General features: G+C 24.9%; 1 long non-coding RNA gene across 2 annotated transcripts in view; it reads right to left on the bottom strand.

Annotated features, from left to right (window-relative positions):
• Positions 1–12447: 12447 nt before the first annotated feature.
• LOC135922310 (uncharacterized) overlaps positions 12448–20197 on the bottom strand; it is a 28101-nt gene continuing 20351 nt past the window's right edge. For both annotated transcript variants that reach the window (XR_010570842.1, XR_010570843.1), the window contains exons 2-4: positions 18639–18845; positions 18293–18382; positions 12448–12641 (exon numbers count right to left, since the gene is read on the bottom strand). This is a non-coding gene — a long non-coding RNA (uncharacterized LOC135922310). The remainder of the gene's footprint in view (positions 12642–18292; positions 18383–18638; positions 18846–20197) is intronic.

The raw sequence follows: 20197 nt of genomic DNA, 5'->3' as shown, positions 1-20197 counted from the left end.
TTGCCTCTCCTGCCTTCGATGTAAATATCAATACAATTTAATATAAATTTTGATTATATTATGGGGGGCCAAATAAAGTTTTATTTAAGGGAGCACATAATTTTTAATTTTTGAATATTATAATATTCACATTCAAATTTAAATTTTTTTAGTCAGGCTCAGGTCAGGTAGGCTTGAAAAAAAAATTGAATTCGGGCTCGGGTCGGGTTTGGGTCACGAAAAAATCACTTTGCAGGCCTCTAGTATGACTAATAATTTTTTTTATTTACATAATTTTAATATTACACAATAACCATTTTACAAAATTCTAATAATTATAAATAATATCATCGTATCAAAATTTTCTGCAGTAATACAAACATCATAAAAAAATATTATATTTATTTAGCATATGTGTATACATAATCTTATATTATAATTGTAAATATCATATAACCGTTTTACATTTACAGAGCATAATTAAAATATTGTTCAAAGAATTATTTCATGCATAGAATTAATATTATAAATAAATCAATATTTAATAAAATAAGACAAACTTAGAAAATATGCTATTTGCCTATTTTACCGCCCATTCACATTCAAAACAAAAATGAGTAACAATTAGGAGGGCGATGAAAAAATCGGACTAATAGAGTGTTATATTATGATTTCTTTTTTAAAATATCTTGCTATGACATTAAAATAAAAAAGAATAGGTTGTTAGAACCCAAATTTGAATAGCTCAAGCTAATCATAATTAAGAAAAATTAAGAAGAGCATTGACACATCCTACTTTTGTTTTATTTATATCCTAGATTTGCTATATTTCTATATTTTATGTAATTTTTTCAATATTAAATGAAAATCAAATAATTTAAAAATGTCAAAAATAAACATTATCAATTATTAAAAATTCTTATGATGCAGTCGTCTTCTGGAAGAGAATTCCTTTGTTTATTTTATGATATATATCATATATGCTCTATTAAACCCCTGATTCGTTGGGGAAAAATATAATGATTTACTTATGGGAGTAAGTAGCTGAGGAACTCTGACTCAAATGCACGATTTTAAATGATTTACGTATGGGAGGATGGTAAACGATGAAAGCATAAACAATTTGAGGTGATTTACATGTGGATTATGGCATCATTTGGACTTTGAAGAAAGATAAAACGAAATGAACAAGTGATTTTTATATGGGATTATGGTATTAGATGTACTATGACGCAAGATAAATTCTGACGCCAAATGAAGCATTGGAATTTTTTTTCGAAAATTATAAACAAAATGAAGCAAATTTTGGGAATTATGATATAATTTTTTGAGGGTAATGATTACGTGGCGCAATAAGGTGTGATTTGCTATATTATATGTGATTTTATTCAATATCAAATGACAATCAAATAATTTAAAAATGTCGAAAATCAACATCGTCAATCATTTTTAGTGATGTTAAGGTAACTAGTTACTTGATTTTGGCTAAAAAATAACTGTAACTAGTTATATTTTTAAAATTGTAACTAGTAACTGTAACTAGTTATAATTTTTGAAATGTAACTGCCAAAAGTAACTAGTTACTTTTAAAGATATATTCAAATAATTAATTTTATTTTTAATATGTTGTGTTTTTAAATTAAATTTATTAATTTAAAATTTTGTGAAAATGTCTGATTGCTATAATTTCCCGTTCAAATTGATTTTCTTTTCTTAAATTGTTACATTGCTGCTGGGCTTCATAATTTTGTAAGCAAATTCAAGTAATTTAATAAATTTTAATATTATATTTATTTACAAATGTAGCACAATATATTTTTTTCCGTCAAGTAACAAGCATTGGAACTTCATATCATACGTAATAAAAAAATTTTTAATTTAGTATAAGGAAAAAAGACAGATTATTTTAGAATTTAATATTAAATTATTAATCATTACTTACAAGAACCAAGTCTAACAAAAATATCGTGTTATAGGTTTAATAATGTCCCTAACATATATTGGGATCTACTATTAGCATCATTGCTGCAATTCTTCACCCTTTATTTAAAACTGACTTGCCTTATATTAGGCAAGAAAGGAATAAAGCAAAAAAGGAGGAAATTTTAAAATAAATAAATACCTTAATACCTCAAAGTGAATCCCAGACGAATGAATCATGTTCAAAACCAACATCACTTGATGTAGTTGGATTTTTTGACCTAAAGCGCCAAAATATTCTGGATAATGAACTTATAGAAAACTTTATCAAATCTAATAACAACACTTTTTCTTTATATAACGATTTCAAAGTTAAAATTACTCTTTATTAAATATAATGTTGTTCTAACATCAAGAGTGCTCCCGTAGAGCGCTTGTTCAGTCTAGGTAAGCTCATTTTTGGAGATAAACGAGCACGTCTCCTAGATAATAACTTTGAAATTAATTTGTTGTTAAAAGCAAATAAACATTTATTAGATTCTAATTTTTATGAAAAATAAATGTTTTTTTTTCAATGCAAATATATATTTTTATATTCGATGTAAATATTCAATTGCGATATTTTTTTATATAAATAAATTGTATATTATTTTAAATAACTAATTATACTTTGTTTATCCTAATTTTTTTTATATTAAATAAATGCATTCAATAATTAAATAATGAACTAGTTACTTTTGAAAATAACTGTAACTAATAACTAGTTACTTTTGTAAAAATGTAACTAGTAACTGTAACTAGTTATGTTTTTGCCAATGTAACTAGTAACTGTAACTAGTTATGTTTCAAAAGTAACTTTTAACATCACTAATCATTTTAATTTTTTCATTGGTATGATAAATAATCTCTTCCCCTAACCCTAACCTTGGTGTTATGAATAAGTCAAAATATTCTTCTAGAATGTCTGCTTCTTCCTCATATTCTTTTATTCCTGGCAGATGAATAACTAAATTTTATTGACAACTTCTTATTCGTTTTTATTAGTAAAATCCATTTTCCATTAACTTTAGCTAATTTTAAAGAGAAATAAATATACTATGATAAATTATTACATATTTACCTAAATAATATTTAAGTCTATTGTCTGTTTCAACTAACTTATCTTTTCTTCATCTATTTAAGATTTTATATCATGATCACTATCATATATAAAATCTTCATTCGCACCATTAATTACATTGTCATAATCACCTCAGATAACTCTCATGAAAAGCCCCATCAAACTGGGATAAAAGATGGGAAATAATTAAGAGGACCATCCACGTTTTTAGAGAGGTCGCAGTTACTTGTGCGAGCAAGAGGCAAAGCCTCTTACTTTATCGCCCATGAAATAAGAGGAGAGGTAAAAAACCCATGCTCGATTAAATAAAAAATTTAATTAGGGAGGGTTATATTGGCTATATTAATTTTACTATTAATTAGTATATGATCCCTTGGAAAAAATGATAATTATTTTATGACACCCATAGATTTCAAAAATAATTTTTATTACATCAATTTTTAATATATAATATAAATAAAATGCAAAAAATATATACTTTATAATTAATAATTTAGATAAATTAGGGGAATAGAAAGCGAATTTATAATTTCATCAATATTTAATTGTTTAAATAAATTAATATGGTTAAATTATTGAGAAATGAATCTTTCATGGTACTACGAAGTCTTGTTTTAATTAATTTAATTTTACTAATGACTTTTTTGGCAGTACATGAGGTTGTAGGAAGTGCAGCATAAAACATACCTACTTTAAAGCTAAAAAAAATTTATATATTTAAATGTAAGTATATATACCTCTCCTTTTTGGATTGTAATGTTTGAAGTCTAGAACTTTCAAAATCAAAAGGTAGATTTCTCTCCTTCATAAAATCTTTTGCCTTTGATAAAACATCCAAAAATTCAGTGTTATTATCTATTAGATTAAAAAATAATTAAGAAAAAAATTAATATTATACTTCTCAAATTAATCAAGCAATCTTTTGCCAATTGAATTTGATTTATTGCAAACCCTATATCCTTCGAAATGGTTTGCAATTTTGTACAAGCCAAACTTGTTATTAACAATATTTTATCCAAAACACAAAGTGATAAGATAAAATAAAATTTTTCTATTCTAAAGTCTATAGCACTAGCCATAGTGGAAGTGGCAGGATCTTCAGAATCCTTTAAATTTGTTAAAGCTGCCCTCAAGGCATCATAAAGTAGAAAAAAATTTACAATAGCTTTATATGACGATAGCCAGCTTCGAAATAAAAAAACATTTTAAATCTTAAGGTACTATTATCGAGTGGTATTCTTGATGCGTAGAAATCGTTGCAATTTTTTCAGGTCATTACACTGACATTTTTTGAGTATCTCATATCTTTTTACACCATTAAAATAGATATAAATCTCACCTAGTATTCCTAGAACATTTCGAAGTTCTTTAATTGATTGGCATAATTGAACAATGATTAAATTTAATCGATGACAATAACACCAAATAAAAGCTGCCTTTGGCGCCTCTGATCTAATCAAGGCCTGCACACCATTGATTGTTCCACTCATGTTTGAGGCGCCATCATAACTTTGCCCAACTAGAAATTCAAGGGGTAAATTCATCGAGCCAAGTTTGGATATTATAATATGCTTAATATCGAGACCTGTGGTATTTCCCATACAATATATGTCAATCAGTCTTTCAACAGGCTTCGGCGTCTCACTATTTTTAAGATATCTTACTATCAAAGCTATTGCTTCTGATTTCGAAACATCATATATGCCATCAACTATGATTGAAAAGCACTCTTTAAATGTAATCTCATTTTGAATTTTTTTTATAAGAATATTTTTTATGGTTTCAATGAGAATATTTATGTTATTATATGATAATAGATTTGAATATAATTTTGTTTTTAATCCCTTATTTTTTTTATCCCTTTTACTTTCTTCATTTTTTTGTATATACATTTTTAGTACAGGTTCAGAATCTGCAATAAGCTTGATAAGGGCCATCACTTTGTCTTCTTGTTGCCTGTTCCCCCAGAAGGCTTGGTTACGAGATATTAAATAATCTAAACATCTTATTATAATTCTTATGATAGAACGGTTATTATCTACACATTCTTTCTGGGGTGTTATAAATTTTAATATCGAATTTTTTTGTGAGAAAGCCTTCCATAATTGGCATGTGCCTGTGAAGATACATGCAGAATAATATCACGATTAATATTCTGCCATTTATCTAGACCTCACATGTCCATTTTGAATTTGTGTGTGGACCTCCAAATAAGAGACATGTTAAGCAAAAAACTTTATTCATTTTAATACTATAAGTAATCCAATTTCTAGCAATTTTGCTATTGTCAATATTAGTTTTTCCATAAAAGCGTTCATTAAAGGATCGGTTTTTATTATTATTATCTTAGGGGAAAAAATGATGTGTAGGTTGAAGAGCTCCTAATTCTAGATATTTATCAATTATAAATATGTCAATTCTTTTTCCAAAAATATTGATGGGATCATTTGATTCCTAAGAAAAGGGAGGGAGGGAAGATAAAATATTTAAATTAAAATATGAATACTACTATTACTATCTATTCATATTATGCTTAAAAAAATAAGTAGAAAAATTTCCGTCAATATATATTAAATTAAATATTAAGTTGGGGGGGGGGATTATTATTACATTTATAAACCAGAAATCACTTGATCATGATGGAAGTAACAAAACAGTAAAAGAATTAAATAATAAAGAAAATTTTTAAAAAAATTTTTAAAAAAAATTAAAATAAAAAAAGTACACCCACTCAAATTTACTGAAGCAGTTGCTTCGGACCCCCCCCCCCCCCCGTTGTAGGGGCCACTGAGAAAACCTAGAAATAAACATGAATAAATAATAAATACCAGCACAAATACAGTACTATCATTTATTTTTCCAAAAATTTTTGCACCCTAGTAAATGATAAAAATAATTTAAAAAATGATTCAGCTGGTGAAAATAAAATAACTCCACCAGAAAAAATGTTTATGTTTTCTTTTTCATATATCTCATTCAAAATATAAAATATTTAAACTTCGTTTTAATAAATTTTATAATATAGTAGTATAATTTATAATTATAATAATTTTTTAAAAAAATTTCTTAAACAATTGCGATTTATTCTGGTGGGGTCTCACAAACCCTATCAGTCACAAAATGCTATAATCTTAAAAACTACTCAACCGAAATATATGAAATCTGGAATATAGATTCTAAGACCTATTTGATAAAGCTACTGATGAGTCCAGATCATAATAATTAACCGTTTCTACGCACTAGCAAGTCTGGGACCGGAATATTTATGGGTTGAATACCTCCTAATTTACAATGAATACATAATTATAGTATATTGTATGAGTTTGCTGAGAATGTTTGACCCTTTTAAATTACATTTAAAAGGATCGCAGAAAGTATAATTTCGAAAATAATGTCTATGATTGTATGCAATATATAGATTTGGTTGATGTTTAGCAATATAATTGTATCATAACAGGTCTATAAAAAACGTATTAATTTTTATAGCAATACATTTTCCCCTATTATATATAAAAATTTGATAGATAACTCCCAATAAATTTATATTACAGCTAGCCTACTCCTCTTAGAGAATACCCCCTCCCATCCTCCTCTTGCTCATGAAGATGCTGACTAAATCTATGTGAAAAGTTTCGAAAAATAATTTTTGGACCTCTAAAAAAATTATGTGTGATATTTTAAAATAATTTTAGTAAAAGTCTTGAAGAATTGTTCATATCTGATTTTATTTATTCTTATGTAATTTTATCTTGGAGAAAAAATGATTATTATTTTATTTTAATAATGTATATATTATGTAATTAAAAACAACAATCCTTTATTAATACTAAAAAAATATATAAAAAAAAATAACATAAAGAATAAAATAATATACCCACCCAAATCTTTTGGTAAGATCAGAGTTGTTAAGGAGCGAAGCAGAGCTACAGGAGCGGCGCTACATTTTTTCATAAACAGAGCGTTTAAAAATGAGGAGCGGGAGCTAGCTCCTTTTAGGGCTGGAGTGGAGGAGCGCCGTTCCACCGCTCCTTTAAATTTATGGTATAAATTAAATTATTTTTTAAATATTTATAATATTTATTAATTAAAATTCGATAAAAATGAAATTTTATTTAAATTTATCCATTATTAAATGTTGAGCCGAGTTTTATATTGGTTTTTCTTCTAATCTTTTAAATATTAAACATCAAGTTTTTCATTTTTATATTGAAAATTTTGTGGAAAATCTTGTAAGTCATATTAATATTCATTTTATAGATGTATAATAAAAAATAGTTTTGGTTATTATGGATTTAGAGATCATAGAAGAAGACATCGAATTTCAATTTCCATACAAAAAATATTTTAAACTTCTAAAAGATGTTGATTCAAATGATCAAACAAATTTAAGGGCAAAATGCCTTTTATGTTTAAGTAAAAGTATTTCATTTTCAAAAGTGAGCAGCTCCAATCTAAAAAAGCATCTAAAAGTAAAAAATCTTATATTTTTTTTTATTTGGAGTTTTTTTAAAATTGGTTATAATTATTTTTGGGCAATTCATTATAGTTGAGTTTGGGTTGTTAGATATGATGCTTTTTTAAATATATTTTAATATTTATTTTAATTTTCTCATTAATTGTTCAACCTCTTTTTTTTATACCTGAATTAAAAAATATCGTTAATCCCGCTTCCCTCTAGTGCTCCTATGGAGCGCTTACTTAGTATTTGCAAAACAGGTCTTAGGGGAGAGGCGTGGATGTTTGTTGGATTCTAATTTAGAAAATTTATTACTTTTGAGTAGTGTTGTTAAACGGCTCGTTTTGAGCCGATTCTTAAAAACGGCTAACTCAATATTTTAGCAAGAAAAATATTCCCTAAGCCTCGAGATTTCGCTAATAGATGTCCAAACCTTTATTCCTTCTACAAACAAAATCTTCAGGCTTGCGTAATACTATTCTGGATGAAATATTGAGTTAGCCGTTTTTAAAAATCGGCTCAAAACGAGCCGTTTAACAACACTACTTTTGAGGGTTAATAAAAGTTTATAAATTAAAACTTTTTGATAAAAAAATATGATTTTGTTTCGTATACCTTCTAAAAAAATAAAAATCAAAGGAGCGGTTATGGAGTGGCACTCCTTTACTTGGAGCGGGAGCTAGCTCCTTTTAAAAATGTAGTAGCGGAAGCGGGAACTAGCTCCTTTTGAGAAGGTAGGAGCGGGAGAGGGAGCTAGCTACTTTTAAAAAGGAGCGTTAACAACTCTGGGTAAGATTATAGTTTGTTTTTCTTTCTTTCTTTCTTCCTTCCTTCCTTTCTTATTTTTTGTTGAATAATATTTTTATTATCGAAAACCATTGGTTGTTAATTTTTACACATATATTTTTTTAATATTTTTTTGTTGATTGATGTTTTTATTATAGAAAATTATTTAGCTATTTTTTTGTAAAAATAAAAATAAAAATGGGAGGGACAGGATAAAATTTAATTAAATAGAAGGTCTAATTGGGTAAAAATCTTTATGGGTTATAAAGATGCAGTGCAGATTTGTAATTTAGACTTTGATTCTTTCTTAATGGACACTTATATCATTACTTATAAGTTTTATTTCTAATTCATATTCTGAGCAATAATACTTAGACTTTATTTAAATTTATTTTTTAAATTTAAAATATAAAAATGTATAACAACTTAAATAAAATATTCTAAAACATTTTTAAAGATATCAATAGATTTATATTTTCTCTCTTTAAATAAATAAGGTTTTATGTAATCTTCCATAAACTGGGACCCAGATTTAACATATTTTGTTTTGAGGTCACGCAAAGGACACTCGATGAACTGGGTATTTATGCTTCTATTAACCGGGTCCACAAAAAATATCATTTTTAAATAAATATTTTAAACTATTCTTAATATTAAAAAATTATAAAAAATTTAAAAAATTTATTAATCTTACCAATCTTTTTATACACTTTTTATTTTTAATATAAAAAAATAATAATTTTTTATTTGAAATGGCTCCATCTATATTATATTTTTTATAATATAATTTTATCAATAAAAACTTATGAAAGTAAGAATTTTTTTTTATTTATTTTTTCCCTTAGGGTTTACTCCACTTCCTTTCATACACATTGCAAACATTTTTAAAATAAAACAATAATAATTGATAACTATTCGTCTTCGAGTTCACGACTCGAGTTGTGAACTAAGTTAGTAGAATATCGACTCTGAGTTGAATGGATTTGACTTTTTACAACACTAAAATTTACCATCTAAAATGGTAAAATTACATTTAAAAGAGAATGTTGATTTGTAACAGATTCCCTGTAGAAATTGTTATAGCTTAATATAAAAAAACTTAGCCGACTCTATATTTTTCTCGTCTATCAAACAGCCGAACTGGTGGAATCTATATTTTTTGTCAATTAAACTCGAATTCGGGTCAAAAACCTAATATTTATTAAATTAATAAATAGTTGATTTACAATTAAAATTCAATTTATAGTATCTGTATTTGCATTTCTTATGAAATTAAAAAGATCGATAATACTAAATAAATACTTTTAATTTTTTAGAATTTAAAATATAAATACAAATACTTACTAAAATATTCAAATAAATATAAACACAAAAAATAATTTGTATTTAGTATTTTATATAAAAATATTTGCGTTACTGCCCAATCCTCTCTGATTCATAATAATAGTTTTTTTTATATATTAATTTAAATATAATATCATAATCTCTAATCAGACTAATCATCATCCAACATGCAATCTAATATTTAAAGTTTTTTTAAAGTAAAAGGCTTATAAAAATCTAAGAATAAAATTTCTATATATCTTTTTTAAAAAAATAAGGCTTTAATTTAAAATTATATTATCAGAAAAAGTTACACTTAGCTGAAATAATTAAATTTTTTGTTCTTAAGATTTAAATAAAACACTGTTTATTATAAATCAAATATGTTGTTTAAATATATCATATTTAGCACTAAATATTCTATTGACCCTTAACCAAGTCCAAAAATTTTCATGAGTCATAATAATATTTATATATATATATTAATTCAAATATCTTAAAATATCATAATTGCTAATCAGACAACATATATCTAACAAGTTATCAGTTTTTTTAAATACATGGGCTTTTAAAATCTCTGACTGAGCATTTAAGTATTATATTATACTGACTTATAATATTTTTATTCAGTAGTAGTCATAATATATTTTTACATGTAAAATGATGTATTAGTAGGAATGTTCATAAGTAGGAAATCCATTTTTTATAGGAAAGGGAATCAAGATGGTTTAGAGTTAGTTTATGAATTAATAAAATGAGTGAAATTTATATATTATAAAGAAAAAGAAGCTAATTCTTCAAGAATGACGGGTGATTCAAATATTTCTACTTCGTTTGATGATGAATAAAGCAGAATTTTAAGGAGGGAATCAAATTTACCTTTATTTTGATCCGACATGATTCCGTAATTTTTATTATATATTTATACCTTCAATATGAATAAATAATTGATACATAATGACCATCATCGAGCAAGAGAATTTTGATTCTCCGTCAATTATGACTGGCAAAATAAATAAAATATATAAAATGAATATGTGCGATAATTGCATACAATTCAGAATAGTTTTCTGATTTATATCTAGATGTATATACGTATTCATTGTTTGATGAAGAGAAAATGAGGTTCTTATTGTGTTAATCGAGATTTTTATTTAACTTAAATTGTTATTATAGCCTTTAACTATATATTTCGTTTAAATTGTTTTTTTATAATACATATATATATACCTTATTTTATATTTATTTTTAGTATCATTTTTAGTTTTAGAATAAATTTATTATAAATAAAAAACACCATCGTTATCTATCACCACCGTTATCTCTATGTAACATATTGAAAGCTGCATATGAGAAATATATGATATTTCAGATAGGATCAATTTGATTATAGTTAAATTATTTGACCTCTTTATAATATTGGTTTATTGGCCAAATGAGTAAAATATTTATCCCTTCAATTTATAATATTTACATTCAACCTTTAAAATATCCGAATCTTGATTTTATATACTAAGTCCAGACATAAACGATATACTACTATCTGAGAGATCATAATTTTAATTTTCAATAGAACAATTATTTCATTTATTATAATCAAAATTTTTGAGTTATATAAGTTTTTATATTGTTCTTTAATAACACATTTCAATTTATGTGGATTGTCTCTTATGCTTATTCTTATTTAATTTTGTATATTAAATCTTATTTACACAAAACATATAATCAGGTCTTACCATATATGTATTTTTACATTAAGCTTTCAATTTTAAGTATCTCACTACCTCATCAAACAATGAATATACCTATATTCTTCTAGATATAAACCTCGCTATTATCTCACATAGTTTTTTTATCTTCTATTTATTTTATCGGGAATCAGAATTTTCTTCTTTATTCTATAATGGTCATTATGTACAGAGTATTTGTTCATATTGAAGGTACCTTAGACTGTTAACATATTTTAAAAATAATATACAATTAAGGAATCATATCGCAACAAATGCATTTATGATTTACTCATAAAATTTTTAATTCATCCATCTTCAAACGAAACAGAAATATCCGAATCGCCTGTCATTCTTGATGGATTTGCTGCTAGTAATATTATAATACGATAGATAATATTATTGTTTTTACCTCTTAAATTTGATTTTGTTTAATGCATTAAGTAGAGACCCAGGACGGGGCGAAAAATTATATTCTAAAAATCCTCGTAAGGCTTAATTTTTTTCGATATATTGATTATTCAATTGGAAAATGTTTTAAAATTTTATAATAGAGCTGTTATCATTTACTGCTCGCATTTTCAACTTCTCTTTTAAACAATTTTGAAAATAAGGATATTTTAAATTTTTTTCTGGTCTGGGCAATAAATTGATTAAAAACAAAAATAATTTTGGCCGGGCCAAAAATCTTGCAAAAAAATACATCGGAATTGGAAATAAATTTTTAAAATTTGGCTATTAGTAATCCACAATTTATTTATAGCAACTAGTCCTAAAAAATTTATTAAATTTCAGATGTTAAAAAACTCCAAGATAAAATTCAAATTTTATTTTAGAATATTTTAAAAATTTATCCCCCTTCAAAAGCAAATGCCTAACTATACCTATTCGACTATATTATTTAGATGAAGTTAATTATAAATAAGGTTGAGGAGTTCTAACTCTTGCATTACCATGATTCCCGCCTTGATTTCCCTAACAAGGAAATGAAATGTTTTACAATAAATCTTATTCATATGTTTTTAAAGAGTTATTGATATTATAAACATAATTTTATTTATAACGGTAAAATTAATTACTATATGAAATTTATAAATCACGTATATACTAATGCACTGATTAATAAAGGACACGATTAATAAGTTAAATAAAATTAATTTGTATAATGTAAAAAGTTGTATATAAAAGTTTATGTTTATATATAAATTTTGCCTTTAGTATAAAATATTCCATAAAATAATTTTATATATGAAGCTTAAATAGTTACCATTGAATAATAATTATCTTCCAAATCTTAGAAATGGATAATTGGTTTTTTTTGAGAATTCATCTAGATATTTGTTTTATAAAAGAAAAAAATATTTCAGTGCTTTAATAATTAAATTATTTGATAAAAATAAATTATATTTTGAATCGTTTATTATTTATAATATTTTACTTAAAATTTCAACAATTTATCTAAAAACTTATTTATTTGAAAGAAATTATGGCATCATCCAAGTTATTTTAAAACAAATAATGATTAAACTCCAAATATAGGCTGATAATAAATCAATAAATTTATTTAGATAATTAGTGATAAGAGCATTATCAAAAATAAATATACAAATTAACTAAAAGATTACCAAAAAAAATATAAATTTATGTCCAGGCGTAAAACAAGATTTTCATGGAGAAAAAGCTTTCTTTCTTTCTTTCTTTCTTTCTTTCTTTCTTTCTTTCTTTCTTTCTTTCTTTCTTTCTTTCTTTCTTTCTTTCTTTCTTTCTTTCTTTCTTTCTTTCTTTCTTTCTTTCTTTCTTTCTTTCTTTCTTTCTTTCTTTCTTTCTTTCTTTCTTTCTTTCTTTCTTTCTTTCTTTCTTTCTTTCTTTCTTTCTTTCTTTCTTTCTTTCTTTCTTTCTTTCTTTCTTTCTTTCTTTCTCGGGGGTTATAAAAAATCTATGGGTGGGGAGATTAGTTAAATAATATAAAATTAGTGTTTTAAATAACATATATTATTACGCTAAGATAAAAACTAAACATACAGAATTTTTCTTTACTAAGGATAGAATTTTTCCTTACTAACGATTAAAAATACTGTAAGCTAAGAATTTTGACTAACTTATTCAGATTTATTTTATATCTAATAATTTTGATTTTCTCATAATTTTTTAAAAATTATTAAAATCGCTCAGAAATTTTTGTTATTTAAAATTTTTATCTTTTCAAATACTGTTTATTTTGTAAAAACCTTTATAAGAAATATCTTAATGAAATCAAATAAAAAATTTGTCTTATTTCTTTTAAAATTAATCATCATTCCAAGTCCTAGGGTCTTGGGTCTAAGTTGGCGAGGAGTGGGGAGGGGGTGAAAAACTATTTTATCAAATAAAAGCTAATAAAAATGTTATTTGAGAGCCATTAATTATCATTCTAGGTCCTTGGGTCTAGACCCTGGTGTGTGGTAGGCATATGCAAGAGAAGAAAGGACGTGGGGACGTTTCTCCCCCATTCGAGAATATTACATGTTCTCTTAAATATTATTTACAGAGTTGTTAAAAGATACTTTTTAGATGGATCTAGATACAGATACATAGTCTAAAAATTTATCTAGATACCGATACAGCTTTTAAAAAGTTATCTAGATACAGATACAACTTAAAATGTATCTAGGTACAGATACAATTTTTAGTATACTCTTAGATAAGGTTTGAATAAACCTAAATTAGGATTCTATTGTGAAAATTCATGAAATGATCTAAAATATTTATTGACTCGATATCACATTTATCAAAATATAACTAAAATAATGATTTTTAGATATTAAAATAATATATGATTAATATAAATAATTATTATATATCATTAATAAAATAATATAATATATGATTAAATGATTATAAATAATTATTAGATTTCAGTAATAAAATATTTTCAAAATTTTGGTCATTAAGACATCTTCGTTTATCTGTAAAGACATTTTTAGCTATACTAAAAAGTCTTTCAACAGGGGCGCTGAAAGGGATTGTGGTATTATATTTAATGAATAACATTTTTATATCAGGATATTGTTTAAAAATACTAAAATCTCGGCATTCATTTTTGAAAAAACTATTTAAAATTTGTTGATCATCAGAATTTAAATCATTAACAATCATATTCCTGCTGTGGGATACTGAAAAAAATCGAATATTAAATTATTGGTTTTTTTTTCAGAGGTTAATTTGCACTCATTTGAAGACTTTGATAATTCCTCAACTAATCTTTGTATTTTTTTTTATTAAAATTTTCATCCATTTGCAACCATGTCCAATCTAGTTAAAAAAAGGATGAAGCATAGTTGCCAAAATATTTTCATCTTCAAAAATTGTCACAATAAACCTAGAATTATTAAATATTGATTAATTTATTATTAATTTACCTATCTTCAATCCCTTTAAGTAAGGCATTTAAGAGTGGTAAACAAAATTTCAGGTTCATTTGTTTAAAATTTTTCAATTTAATAATGAGCTGGGAAATAGTGCACAGTAATAAGCTGTGAACATATATTTATCTCCCTAGTGAACTTGCTACTGGCTTCATTAGCTAATTTAAAATAATGCTGTATATACAAATTTTATTTATAACTAAACAATATTCATGAATAAAATCACATTCATTAGATATCCATCGCAAATCTTGTCCAATTTTTCAAATTTAGTCTTAATAATTTCTGACATTAATTGTAAAGCACTATAAGTGGAGTTCCATCTAGTTATATTGGGACATATAAAATAACGGCCAATATTTTTTTTTTATAATCTCAGCTGAATTTTGAGATTTATTTTGTCTATTCCATATATTTTGGCATTTAGACAATGTGCTATATATCTAAGGAATAAAATATAAAATATTATAATTAAAATTATAGTTTTACCCTCTGATATTGTTTACACTGCAAGGCTCTATTTGTATTTACAGTGGCAACAAGATTCAATGTGTGACTGACGCAACATTGATGATTAGGTAAAATATATGATACTGATATTTCAAAATCCTGAGCAGTAGTATAAAGAAAGACCTGATATTGATATTGGTGCAACTGTTTATTCATCTTCCAGATCATCAATGGATTCACTAATATTTTCAATTGGCTTATAAAATAAACCTAAATCACTTGATAAAGTTTTTGGCATTATCAGTAATGGTCTTTGAAATTTTATTTTGTATGCAATAATCCTTTGCTATATCTTGTAAATTTTTTTCTATTTTATCATATGTATGACAACCAGTCATTCTTTTACAAGCCAACGCTACATTTTTTCTTTCCAAACTTGTTGGATCTATATAGTGTGCAGTGACTCCTATGTATGAACTAAAAATTAACATTTCTTAAAACTGCTCAAATAATTTGTTTGTAATTAAATTATTATACAAATTTAAGTGTTTACCGGCGATAGGCACTCCAACTATCTGCTGTTGTGCATATTAACGATGGTTCTATTAGACTTTTAATAATTTCTTTCTTTTCATTCTCCCATCTTTGGGAAATTCTAGCAACCACTGTCTGTCTGCAAATTAAATTTTTTTGTGGAGCTAATGTTTTGATCATTTTTATAAATGATGAATTTTCAACAACTGAAAATGGCTGAATGCTATCAATAATAAAATTGGTTATTAAATCATCTAAAATGGCTTGGGTTAAAAGCTTAGGTCTCTTGGGAAAAAAATAAACGGACGATGAGCCTAGTCCAATATTTTCTTTAATAGATTTTTTCTCCTTCCCCTTTTTTATTTGGATTAGGAGTGTTTGATGTTTTCTCTTAAAATTTAAAATTAAAATTGTAAACATATATTTAGTAATTATACCCTTAAATGCTTCACAATGTTACCTAATGCTAACAGAAATTTGTATATTTTTTGGTAAACATGGCAAACATTTTACTAACAGAGATTTGTTTTCTTTATTATGAGATATTATTTTAAAATATGGTCTATAAATTGGCCATGGATGTCGTCATTTTCGTCCTCAATGTTAATCTGAAAAATTAATATAATAAATAAAATAAAATACCAATTCCATTGCAATTAAAAATGGCAAATTCCTTGAGATGGATTGTAATATCAGAATTTGCTTGTTATTGATAACTCGGACATAATATTTCATTAATATTTATATATTCTTTTTTATATACAAGTTTTAATATTTTACATATATTTATATATATATATTTATATTAATTTAAATGCTCATATGAAATAAAATAAATTTTACATTTATGTATATTTATTTATAATATAAAAAGGCGTTAAATAAAAGTATATCAAAATGTATCTTAAAAAGTATCTAAAACAGATACCTCTAAAATAATATCTAGATACAGATACTTTAATCAAAAATCTATCTAGATACAGATACCATATTTTTATATCTAGATACTTGTACCTAGATACTTTAACAACTCCTATTATTTATAATAAAAACTCTACCTCCCCACTCCTAGAGATATCTCAATAACTATTTTCAAAGTAATATATCACTAAAAATAATTTGAAAGAAAAATAATAAAAGTAAATTTTTAAAAAGTGACTAACCAAAAATGAACACCAAAGGCCTGCAATAAGTTAACTTAAATACCTCAAGTAAAATTTATAGGGGAAAACATCACCTAGTAGCCCTATCTCCCTTATTAGAAAAATCCTGGCTGCACTAGTTGAAACTTTAAAAATAAATATTTCAACAGAGTATCGAAATCTAATAAAAAATATTTTGAGTGATATAAAAATAAAATTGTTTGCTTAATTAATTATCCAATAAAAAAATAGGAGCTTTGAAATTACAAATATTGCCCCTCTTTTTTTTTTGTCTAGATTCCGTCATTTGTTTTCCAAATAAAACATAATTAACTTAGACTTAATATATGCTACTTAGAAGATAACCCATAAAATATTTCGAGGACAATTTCTCGCTCTTGGGGCTTTCCCTTAATAAATCCAAAAATGAGATTTGCTTTTTAAATATTAAACCCACAGGTTGGCTATAAAATAGTGCCACACTATAAATTAATCTTATCAAGTTCTCCTGAAAATAACTTTTGATAAAATTAAAAAAAAACTTTTTGAAATATTAAAACTTTTGAACACTTACCTATGAATTAAAGTTTATTTTTTAATTCATAAATAATAAATAACAAAATGTTTACGTATTTTTAAGTCCTCTTTTTTTAAAAAAAATATTTTTATTAATTATAAAATAAACAAAACCATTTAAGATTATTTGAAAAATATAAAATAACTTTCATAACTGATTTTATTTATTAGTATGTGATAAGGTAACCATTCATAAAATTTTTCATGTTATAATTAACAAAAGAAAATATTAGTGACATATAATATTTACCTATATTGACCATTCATTAAAATACATTTTGAAGAGTCGCTGAGTACTAATCAGCTGATCATACATCATTTTGGTTTCCCATAAATTTTTTTAAAATAAAGGAGAATCTGATTTTTCTAAAGTTTCATAAAATTTTATAATGCATGGGAAGCCAAAATGGCATTTCACTATCTGATTTATATTGTCACACACTTAAATGAATGAATCGTCACTCTAGGTAGTATTATATGTCATTGATCACTCTGAATAAATAAATTAAGATTTATATTTAGCCTTAAAGAGTAAATGAGGGAAAAGAAAGGGGTAATTTTAAATTTTTTCAAATTTCTTTCCCCGGTAGGAATCTCTCCTTGGCTACGCATGTGTTAAACATAGTCAATTTAATTAAAAAATAAGTTTATCTTGTTTTTCATTCATAATTTCAAATTAGCGAAAAGATTTTTACATTATATACTTAGTCTAAATTTATGATTTCTGGTGATCAGGAAAACAATTCATGTTAAAAAACAATTCATATTAAAAAACAATTCATGTTAAAAAACAATTCATGTTAAAAACAATTCATGTTAAAAAATATTTTCCTCGAATTATTATAATAGTTAGACGATTATACTTTTGTAATTACCATCGTTTCTAAGCCAAACACGATACTTAACGTTTTTCTTCATTCTTGGACTTCCATAAAATGAATTATCCATAAAACTGTTGACATTATCTGTTTTAATTAAAAATTTATATTAGTTATGATTACAACATGTAGAATCTTAGAATTATTTATATTATTTACCACCTTGAGATTAATTTACAAATATGATAAAACCATATAAATGTTAATATATAGACAACTATATTGAAAGATTAATTCATTATCTTATTTTATAATCTAAAGTATCTTTGTTGTTTCAATTTATATATTCATTTATTTTCAATACAATATAAATTTAAAAAAATTATATAATCATTAAAAATACCTTGTAAATCTTCACTGGACAACCGTCCCAAAATGGGTATATCTAATACCTGATATCGAAATATTATTTGACATAATACAAACTTTTCCTTATCTGGGATGGCGATCTTAGAAATAATTGATGAGAGACAATTTTCCTGAATTGTAAAAACGATACTCCATGAAAGAACTATTAGTAGAAAATATGTTTTCATGCTCTAAAGATGAACTATTTTTAAATAAAAATTTGTATCATGTATTTTTAATGAAATAAGAAATTTTAGAACTCGAATTCTTAAATACCTACTTTTGAATTTTACATGTAATCCTTAATGTTTTTTTTCATACATTAGTTTTCTCGTTTTTATTAAATTAATAAACTACACAAAAAATTGTCAAATTTTTTCTATTATCAAGAATACCATTTAACTATAATTAAAGTCTAATAGAAAGAAAATGACGCGAATATGAGGTATAAATCGATTGGATTATTTTAACTAGTGTTTAAAATAAAAAATGAAATGTATTATTTCATTTAAACGTGTTATAATTAAAATTAAAATGTATACAATTTAGGATTCAAAAATCGCGGATAAAATTAAAATTAATGAAAAACAAATTATTTATTTTAAAATTATAATAAAAATTATATTTGATTTAGTCCGTGAAAATCATCACTATCAAAAAAACAAAAATATTTAATAATACTCAGAGACCTGCAGGCTCGGCCCTAAACCCGACCCCAAGCCTGGCTCTAAGCCCGGCCCCAAGTCCGACCCTAAGCCCAGCCTCGGTATACGGGCCGAGCAGTTATTATTTATTTAAATATATCCAGGCCGGAACTAAAATTTTTTTTAAAAATACCTAAGCCGGGCCTAAAAAATATTTCTTGAAAAATACACGGGCTGGGTTAAATATTTTAAATCGCCATTATTATCTATAAAAATTATAAATAAATACAATATATTTAAAAATTATGTATCATAGAACAATATATCACATTCATTCATTTATCATATTTCCTATTTCTATTTTTTCGATCCTTAGAAAATATTTATAGTAAAATAATATTCAAATTTTTTATTTAACTAATCATTATTTTAGGTATAATATTCAATTAAATTAAATGCAATATAGATGCACTCAATATTCAAATTATAATACACACTATAACAGAAAAATTTATTTTAGATAAATATCATATCTCTCTTTTTTATTTGTCCCAAATTCAGGCAATTACGTATGTTGCCAAAGACTATATTAAATTGGGAATTGCCAACGACCAATCGAATTGTGTGTGGTGATTCAAAATTACTCTTTTTACGACAAATGGGGATGTAAGATAATTTGAAAAATTATTAATAGATTTCATATTGGCTGAAAAAAGATCCATAAAATACCTAATAGGTATATTTTAATTATTTTTTTAATAAGGCTGCAGAAAAAATTTTATAACCAGTTATTTATATCATCTCACACTTCCATTAAATACGAAATAATAATTTTTATATAAAATCGTTGACAATACCTATTTATCACAATTAAAAACGACCACCAATAATCTCATGTAATATTTGAAAA

The sequence above is a fragment of the Gordionus sp. m RMFG-2023 genome, chromosome 1, assembly GCF_954871325.1.
Source record: "Gordionus sp. m RMFG-2023 chromosome 1, tfGorSpeb1-WG-v2, whole genome shotgun sequence".
NCBI lineage: Eukaryota > Metazoa > Nematomorpha > Gordioida > Chordodea > Parachordodidae > Gordionus > Gordionus sp. m RMFG-2023.
Note: the sequence above shows the minus strand (reverse complement) of the source record. Positions and strands in the feature narration are given on the sequence as shown.